This window comes from Natator depressus, chromosome 1, assembly GCF_965152275.1.
Source record: "Natator depressus isolate rNatDep1 chromosome 1, rNatDep2.hap1, whole genome shotgun sequence".
Taxonomy (NCBI): Eukaryota; Metazoa; Chordata; order Testudines; family Cheloniidae; genus Natator; species Natator depressus.
In genome coordinates this window covers 187,651,292-187,658,665 of record NC_134234.1, presented here as the reverse complement: position 1 = coordinate 187,658,665, position 7,374 = coordinate 187,651,292, and the positions used below count along the sequence as shown (strand labels likewise).

General features: G+C 57.2%; 1 non-coding gene across 1 annotated transcript; it reads right to left on the bottom strand.

Annotated features, from left to right (window-relative positions):
• Positions 1 to 5,066: 5,066 nt before the first annotated feature.
• On the bottom strand, positions 5,067 to 5,193 carry LOC141981148 (U8 small nucleolar RNA). Its single transcript, XR_012637690.1, has one exon. It is a non-coding gene; the product is annotated as a U8 small nucleolar RNA (small nucleolar RNA).
• Between the last annotated feature and the right edge of the window lie 2,181 nt (positions 5,194 to 7,374).

The window sequence follows — 7,374 nt, the reverse complement described above, 5'->3', positions numbered from 1 at the left end:
GACGTGATCGTTCCCCTCTATTCGACATTGGTGAGGCCTCATCTGGAGTACTGTGTCCAGTTTTGGGCCCCACACTACAAGAAGGATGTGGATAAATTGGAGAGAGTCCAGCGGAGGGCAATAAAAGTGATTAGGGGACTGGAACACATGATTTATGAGGAGAAGCTGAGGGAACTGGGATTGTTTAGTCTGCAGAAGAGAAGAATGAGGGGGGATTTGATAGCTACTTTCAACTACCTGAGAGGTGGTTCCAGAGAGGATGGTTCTAGACTATTCTCAGTGGTAGAAGAGGACAGGACAAGGAGTAATGGTCTCAAGTTGCAGTGGGGGAGGTTTAGGTTGGATATTAGGAAAAACTTTTTCACCAAGAGGGTGGTGAAACACTGGAATGTGTTAACTAGGGAGGTGGTAGAATCTCCTTCCTTAGAAGTTTTTAAGGTCAGGCTTGACAAAGCCCTGGCTGGGATGATTTAATTGGGGATTGGTCCTGCTTTGAGCAGGGGGTTGGACTAGATGACCTCCTGAGGTCCCTTCCAACCCTGATATTCTATGATTCTATGTATAGATGTTTCCTTGGCGCGGTCTGGAAACAGACCGGCTGCAGCTCGTGTAGCCGGCTCACGGGTCCACAGGGCAGGGGCCCGATGAAAAGGTCCGGAGGGCCTGGGGTGGAGGGTGGGCAGGGCACGCCCTCCCTTAGGACCCTGTCAAGGTAAACCCGAGCAGCGGGCGGCAAAGCAGCCCTCACCTCCTGAAGTATGCGCAGTTTAGTACGAGGTCTGGAGAGCCCCATGCGCTGAGGGAGTGTCAGGGAATCCAGCCAGTCTCCTCGGTCATAGTCCAGGAGGTCTCCGACTCTGGTGATTTCTGCCAGGACCGACCTCTGGCGCACCGAGAGGGACTCCGCCACCTGCACATGGAGCTGGGGATTGTGTAGCAGGGGCTTCGCGAGGAGATCTTCCCCCACGGAAGGCCGCCACGGAAGGCGGACGCCTGCTGAAAGAAACACAGCCGCTCCAGGCCCGATGTCGGGGCATAGACGTTGACAAGATTGACCATGAGCCCCTCCATTCGGATCCGGAGGTGCAGCAGGCGGCCTGGCACAGCCTCGGCGACCCCCCAGCACCTCGGGCCATAGGTCGGGGAGAACAGGGTCGCCACTTGAGCCGTACGAACTGTGGGATGGCTAAAGTATACCCTGTCCCCCCATTCCAGCCGCCAGCTATCTTCGGCGGCTGGATCCGCATGGGTCTCCTGCAGGAAAACCACAGGAGGAAGGAGAGCACCTGGCACCTGCGGAGATCCATCCTACAGCCCCAGGTGTTCAACGTTGCGATGGTGAGAGGTGCCATGAGGAGAGCTGGGGGGGATCCTCGCCGGCAGGGATGCTTGTGGCTCCCAACGGGCCGTGCAACCATCCGTGACCTACCCCGTAGGTGAGTAAGGAGTCACGGAAGAGGTGGACCTGCTGGTCAGCTGCGGTGGCCTGCTTCCTGGTCCTCTTACCTTCCCCCATGAGGGCTCTCGCGGCCCGAAGGATTTGATGGAAGTCCCCCCCATCGCTGGAGAGCGAGCTGCACCTTGTTACGGGAGCCACGGACATCCTCAAGGAATTCCCGCAGCTCCTCTCGCAGCATATGGGGGGCTGGGATCACTAGCCCCCAGCTTTCCCCCGGAGGGACCACTGACACAGCCCTGTGGCCCACTGAAACGGGCAGGCAAGGGGCAGACCCCCGACGTGGTGCACAATGGGCTGGAGCCACGCGGCCCCCCTCAAACCCCGGCTCAATTGGGGGTGGCAGAGGGAAGATAGCAGCCCCTGGTGAGTCAGGACAGGGAAATACAGAGGCTGCTCCCTGGAGGTTATCCTCTGGGAGTGAGGAGATGACAGCCCCAGGGGCAGCAATGATGTCACGGGAGGTGGAGGGGACAGGGACGGGGTTGACATCAGGGGCAGGGCAGGGATCCAGAGTAGGAGAAGGGCAGGGGTCAGGAGCAGAGTCAGGGAGAAGGGCAAAGGCAGGAGCCAGGCCGTTGGGAAATGGCCCCTCTCGATCAAGCTCAGGGAGCTGGGGGGTGGGAAGGGGGCCCTCCATGATGCCGGGCTCTGGCACCATGGCCGGTGTAGTAGCCACGGCATCTTCAGTGGGGTCCCCGCCCAGGAAGGAGGTTGGTTGCCCCATGCCCATGAGGGACAGCCCATGGGGCTCGGGTCCCACCCGCATGGCACTGGCCGTCACCTCAATGGGCTCGGCGGCCGACAGCAGGGTGCCACCCGCGGCCGGGCAGATGGAGGAGCCCAGGGAACCCTCGGAGGCGGGAGCGGAAGCAGCGGTCAGAGGGAATGAGCATGGAGAAGGGGGGGGCCGGGGTGAGGTCGCTCAGATCGAGGCCTGCTGGCAGAGGGTCATCCTCCCCCTGGGTGACCGGGATCAGACCCAGGGCCTCGATCTCCTCGTAGATGGAAGGGAGCTCTCCTTCCACCACCACGGAGGTCTCCCCGCCAGTGCCCAAAGCGACGCTCACCTCGGGGCTCACAAGGACTCCGGATGGTAACGGGGCAGGAGGGGCTCCATCGGGGGCCTTGGAGGGAAGGGACTCCGATGGAGGGACGGTACTGCCCTCCCATGCTGCCACGTCTTCCCCAGCTGGTACCGGTGGGTGGAACGCACCCACGGGCAAGGCAGAGGCTTGGCATCGGTGCTCCCCTTTCTGGTCTTCTGGGGGGCTTCCACATCAGTGGAAAGGAGCAGAGCTCGAGACTTCCGCTTGCCCCGCTTCCCCTGGACTAGGGCCCAGCCCTCCATGGCATCATCAGGGGGCCAGCTAACAGGGGTTATGTTGGGGGGCAGGGGCGATGGCTCAGGGATTGTGGGAGGCAGTGGTGGGGGGTCATGAGGGAGGGAAGATTCCCCCTGGGGCAGGCCCTCTCCCATGCTTGGCGGTATCCCTGCCGCACCCTCCTCTAGGGGCCCCACCAGATTGCAGGCAGCAAAGGCGGGGCTCTCCTGCTCGTCTGGGCATGCTGGGGGAAGCACCCCTTGAGCCCGAGCGGAAGCACTGGTGGACTGAGTAGGAGGAAGGGCAGCTCCAGGAGCCAGGCAGCCAGGGGCACTGGCGATGACAGGGCCGTCACCCTGCTGGGGCCCAGGGGTCCCAGATGCCTCTCCTTGCCGGGCCAAGGGGCAGTCCCTCCGGACGTGCCCCATCGTCTGGCAGAGGTAGCACCGGGCCTCCTCTGTAGAATAATGCCCCCGTTAATGGGCCCCCTGGTAGGGAACCAAAAATGACCCCTCAAGAGCTTCTCCATCACGCACCGCCGGCAGCAGTTGAAGCTCCACTTGCCAGCAGAACGAGAGGATGTGACGGAGGGCGGGGTCCTTGCAGCCCAGTGGGAGAGGGCTGACAACAGAGATGGGTTTCCCCAGGGTGGAGAGGGCAGCATTGGGAAGAAAGGGAGGGGCGGAGGTCAGGACCAGGCGGATGCCCAGGTCGTCCAGCGGCTCCAGGGGGATGACCATGCCCCCCACCGCCAGGCCCTTCTCCACCGCCTCCTGGGCGGCAGCCTCCAATGCCAAGGAGAAGACCACTTTCCCGTACATTTTGGAGGCCGCCACAATGGCTGTGGGCCCCAACGCGCACACGTAGGTCTCCACTTGGGGCGAGGCAGGCACCAGGAGGCAACAGACGCCATGCTTCCTGGTCATAGTGGGAAAGAGGCCCCAGCAGCTATAGATGGTAGTGGAGGCGGTTGGCAGGAGAGATGACATAGCGGCAGGCGGGGGGGCTGCCGCCACCTGGGCATATGCCCTGGGGGCCAGGAGAGGTACACCCGCAGAGCTGGTGGAGGGAGCAGCGGGTAAGGACGCCGCGGCCGGTGGTGGGGCCGCGGCAGTGGGGACAGTCCCTGCCATGGAGGGCCTGGTCTTTTTAGCGGGCCCTTCCCCTTCTTCTTACGCTGGCCTTTCCCACCGGCTGGGGGGGCTCCCCCAGACACTGAGGGGGTGAGGGACATGGCAGCAGCGGAGGTCACCCCGGTGCCCACCACTGCTGGCGCCCCAGCGGGGGCGGTGGCAGGTGGTTTGGCAGCGGTGGTTGAGGTAGAGGCTTGTGGGGGGTGATGGAGAGGAAGGCGGGGGAGGGGCCAGGGTGGGGCAAACAAACAAAAGCTGCAGAGGGAAAAGTGCGGGACAGGCAAACAAACTGAAGCTAGCGAGGTGCTGGGGTAACGGGGAGGGCAAAAGGGCTGCAAGGGGCAAAACAGGGCAGATAGCAAGGGACAAAGCTGGGCGCTTGCTGAAGGGGGTCAGTCCAGGGTGGGGGGGGCATGTGCGCCCACGTGCGCTTGCAAAGATTCAGTGCGGGCTGGCTGCTGCTTCAGGCCCAAAAGGTGGTGAAAGGGCGTGGCAGGCCAAGCAAGCAGCGGAGTCCCAGAGGCAGGAGCTTGAGGCAAATGGTAAGTGTCCACTGGGGGTGGTGGAGGGGGCAGCAACGACAGTGGCGGTGGGGGTGACACACAGATGGACTGGGGGGCAGGCTCCATGCCACACTCCCTGTGTCCCCACAAACACAGTCAAAACCCCCACCACAAGAGCACAGTTCAAAAATTACTCAGCCTTAAGGCCTCTCCACAGTGGTCTGCAGAGTCCCTCTGTGCTCCCCCAGCAGCAGATGGCCTCTTCCCCTCCTCCTTCGGGGTCCAGCAGCTCCAGGCAGCAGCCCGGTGGCCAGGCAGGTAGAAAGGACCCCTCACAGGTAGTGATGATGGTCGTATCTGCAGCAGCAATGGCTGGGGCTGGGGTCCCTCATTTCCCCCGTCTGGGGAGCGGGCCAGCAGGCCCCCCCCAGGGGGCTGCAGTTGGAGCAGTAGCAGCACCCAAGGGTGGGGGGTCCAGAAGCCAGCCAGCAACAAGGTAGCAGAGAAGGGGGATGGTATCTGGCCCAGCTAGGGGAGCAGCTGGAGCAGCAGTAGCAGCAGGGAGAACCCAGGGCCTAGCAGCAGGAGCAGCAGCCTTCTCCCTCCAGGCCAGAGGGCTACAGGAGAGTGATTTTTTTTTCCAGGAAGGATCAGACAGGAGCGGGCCGTGGCATTGCAAACCACGGCTGCGGAGACTCTAATCACGTCTCATGCGCTCTCCAATCATCACGTGCTGCCCCCGGCGGGGAACAGGTAAGGATGTACCTCACTGACGATAGAAGGCAGATATATTAGCCCCAGGTTAAGCAGGTCCCTTTCCCCTGGGTAAGGGAACAGGGAAGGTTCCAGAACAGTCAGAAACTTTCTGGAAACAATTAAGGCAGACAGGCTGATTAAACACCTGCAGCCAATCAAGAAGCTGCCAGAATCAATTAAGACAGGCAGGCTAATCAGGGCACCTGGGTTTAAAAAGGAGCTCACTTCAGTTTGTGGCGTATATGCAAGGAGCTGGGAGCAGGAGGTGCAAGAAGCTGAGAGTGAGAGGGCGCACTACTGGAAGACTGAGAAGTACAAGCATTATCAGACATTAGGAGGAAGGTCCTGTGGTGAGAATAAAGAAGGTGTTGGGAGGAGGCCATGGGGAAGTAGCCCAGGGAGTTGTAGCTGTCATGCAGCTGTTCCAGGAGCCACTGTAGACAGATGCAATCCACAGGGCCCTGGGCTGGAACCCGGAGTAGAGGGCGGGCCCGGGTTCCCCCCATTCCCCGAACTCCCTACTTGATATCGGAGGAGTTGACCTGGACTGTGGGTTCCACCAGAGAGGAAGGTGGATCAGCAGAGACTGCGGGCATTGTTCTTCTTCCTTTTCCCCGTGCTGGCCAGTGATGAGGCTAACTGAGTGAACGGCAGTTTTGAGCCACGAAAGTGGCCAAACTGAGGGCTGCCGTGAACCTCTGAGGCGAGCAAATCTGCCAATAAGCACAGGACCCACTAAGGCAGAGGAGGAACTTTGTCACAGAATATATAGTTTTGTTTGGAGTAGGGTGTAGGAGCCACATGCTTACAGTAATATGTATAAAATACTATAAATACAGGTTGTCCCAATTTCTCCTAGTAAGAGGTATCTGCCACAATTCAAGATGGTGTCAGCACCCTGTGATTTTTGTCACGTTGGTACGAGTGTAGGGTGAAGGGTTCAGTAATAGGTCTGAATCGGTCTGAATCTGCCTGAACACTGTATTTGGTGACACCTACTTCTCCCTTCCAAGCTGATAGTGCTGCCTGCCACACCTGCCCATCTGACAACTAACCCCCTACAGTCTGCCATTTTCCCACGGACGTTAGTGTTCAAACCAGAACTATGTAAAAGTGACTGACTGCAACATGATATTGTACAAACCCAAATGCAGGACTGTATTTTGAAAATAGGGGCACCGTCTAACCATTTTTGGCTACTAGGTTAGAATTTCAGACTCAGAAGGAGTTATAATTTTGTGTTCTCTTTCTTCCCACTCCCGCCCCATACCCCCACCCTGCACACACACCTTTGTCTTGTTTGACTCTGACTCTGGGTTGGTGGTTTTATCTATGCTCAGAAGCAAAATAATTTTCATTTGGTGTTTTGTTTTATTTTTTAACTATTTCTAATGCATTTTGGTCCCTGAGGTTTGGCTATTTCAGGTGAGCTTTGGCGATCTTGTCCAAACCTTTGACATTGAGCCACCACTAAAACTAAAGCCTTATTTACACTGGAATTTTTTTTTGTTTGTTTCAAACCAGGATAAGGAGTATTAATGCACAGGTAGAGCATGCCTAAACTAAGGGTTTGCATCTGTGTTAGCTACTTTGGTGCAAAATACCCCAGTGTAAGCAAGAACTAAAATATTCATTGGCACTACCCAGAATACTTGCAGTGAACACTTGTGTTGTCTTGTTTCACCAGTTTGTTTAGTTTTTACAGTATGTTAAATGGAGGAGATGAAAGAGAGAGAGATCAAGCCTGTGGGGTATTCTTAACCATGATCATTTCTGGGTAGCAATCAGTACAGCTTGAGTAGCTGTTGGTTCCTGTAAGACAATACTCCTTTGATGTTGTGCAACAGCAGCAGGAAAAGTAGGAGCAAAACTTACTCTTGTGATTTTGCTTCAGTTAAAAGACCTTTATTTTAGGTTTTAAAATATTTTAGTTATTTCTGGGGTTATTTTTCTTTTAATGTGCCTGCCTGGATTTTTTTTCCCTAGTTTCCAATCATCCAAATGAAAGCAGCTGTCACAATCTATAGCAGATCAGCCAAGTTACAAATATCTGAAGGGAACAAATGAATGAACAGGAAAGGAGACCTTTCTCATTTGTCTCCTGTGGCAATCAGAATTAAAATCTTGAGCTAGGTGTCCACCCAGCAGCAAGTTCAAAAGGTGGTCTGTGGGACCTCATTATCCTTCAGATTTACAGCCAC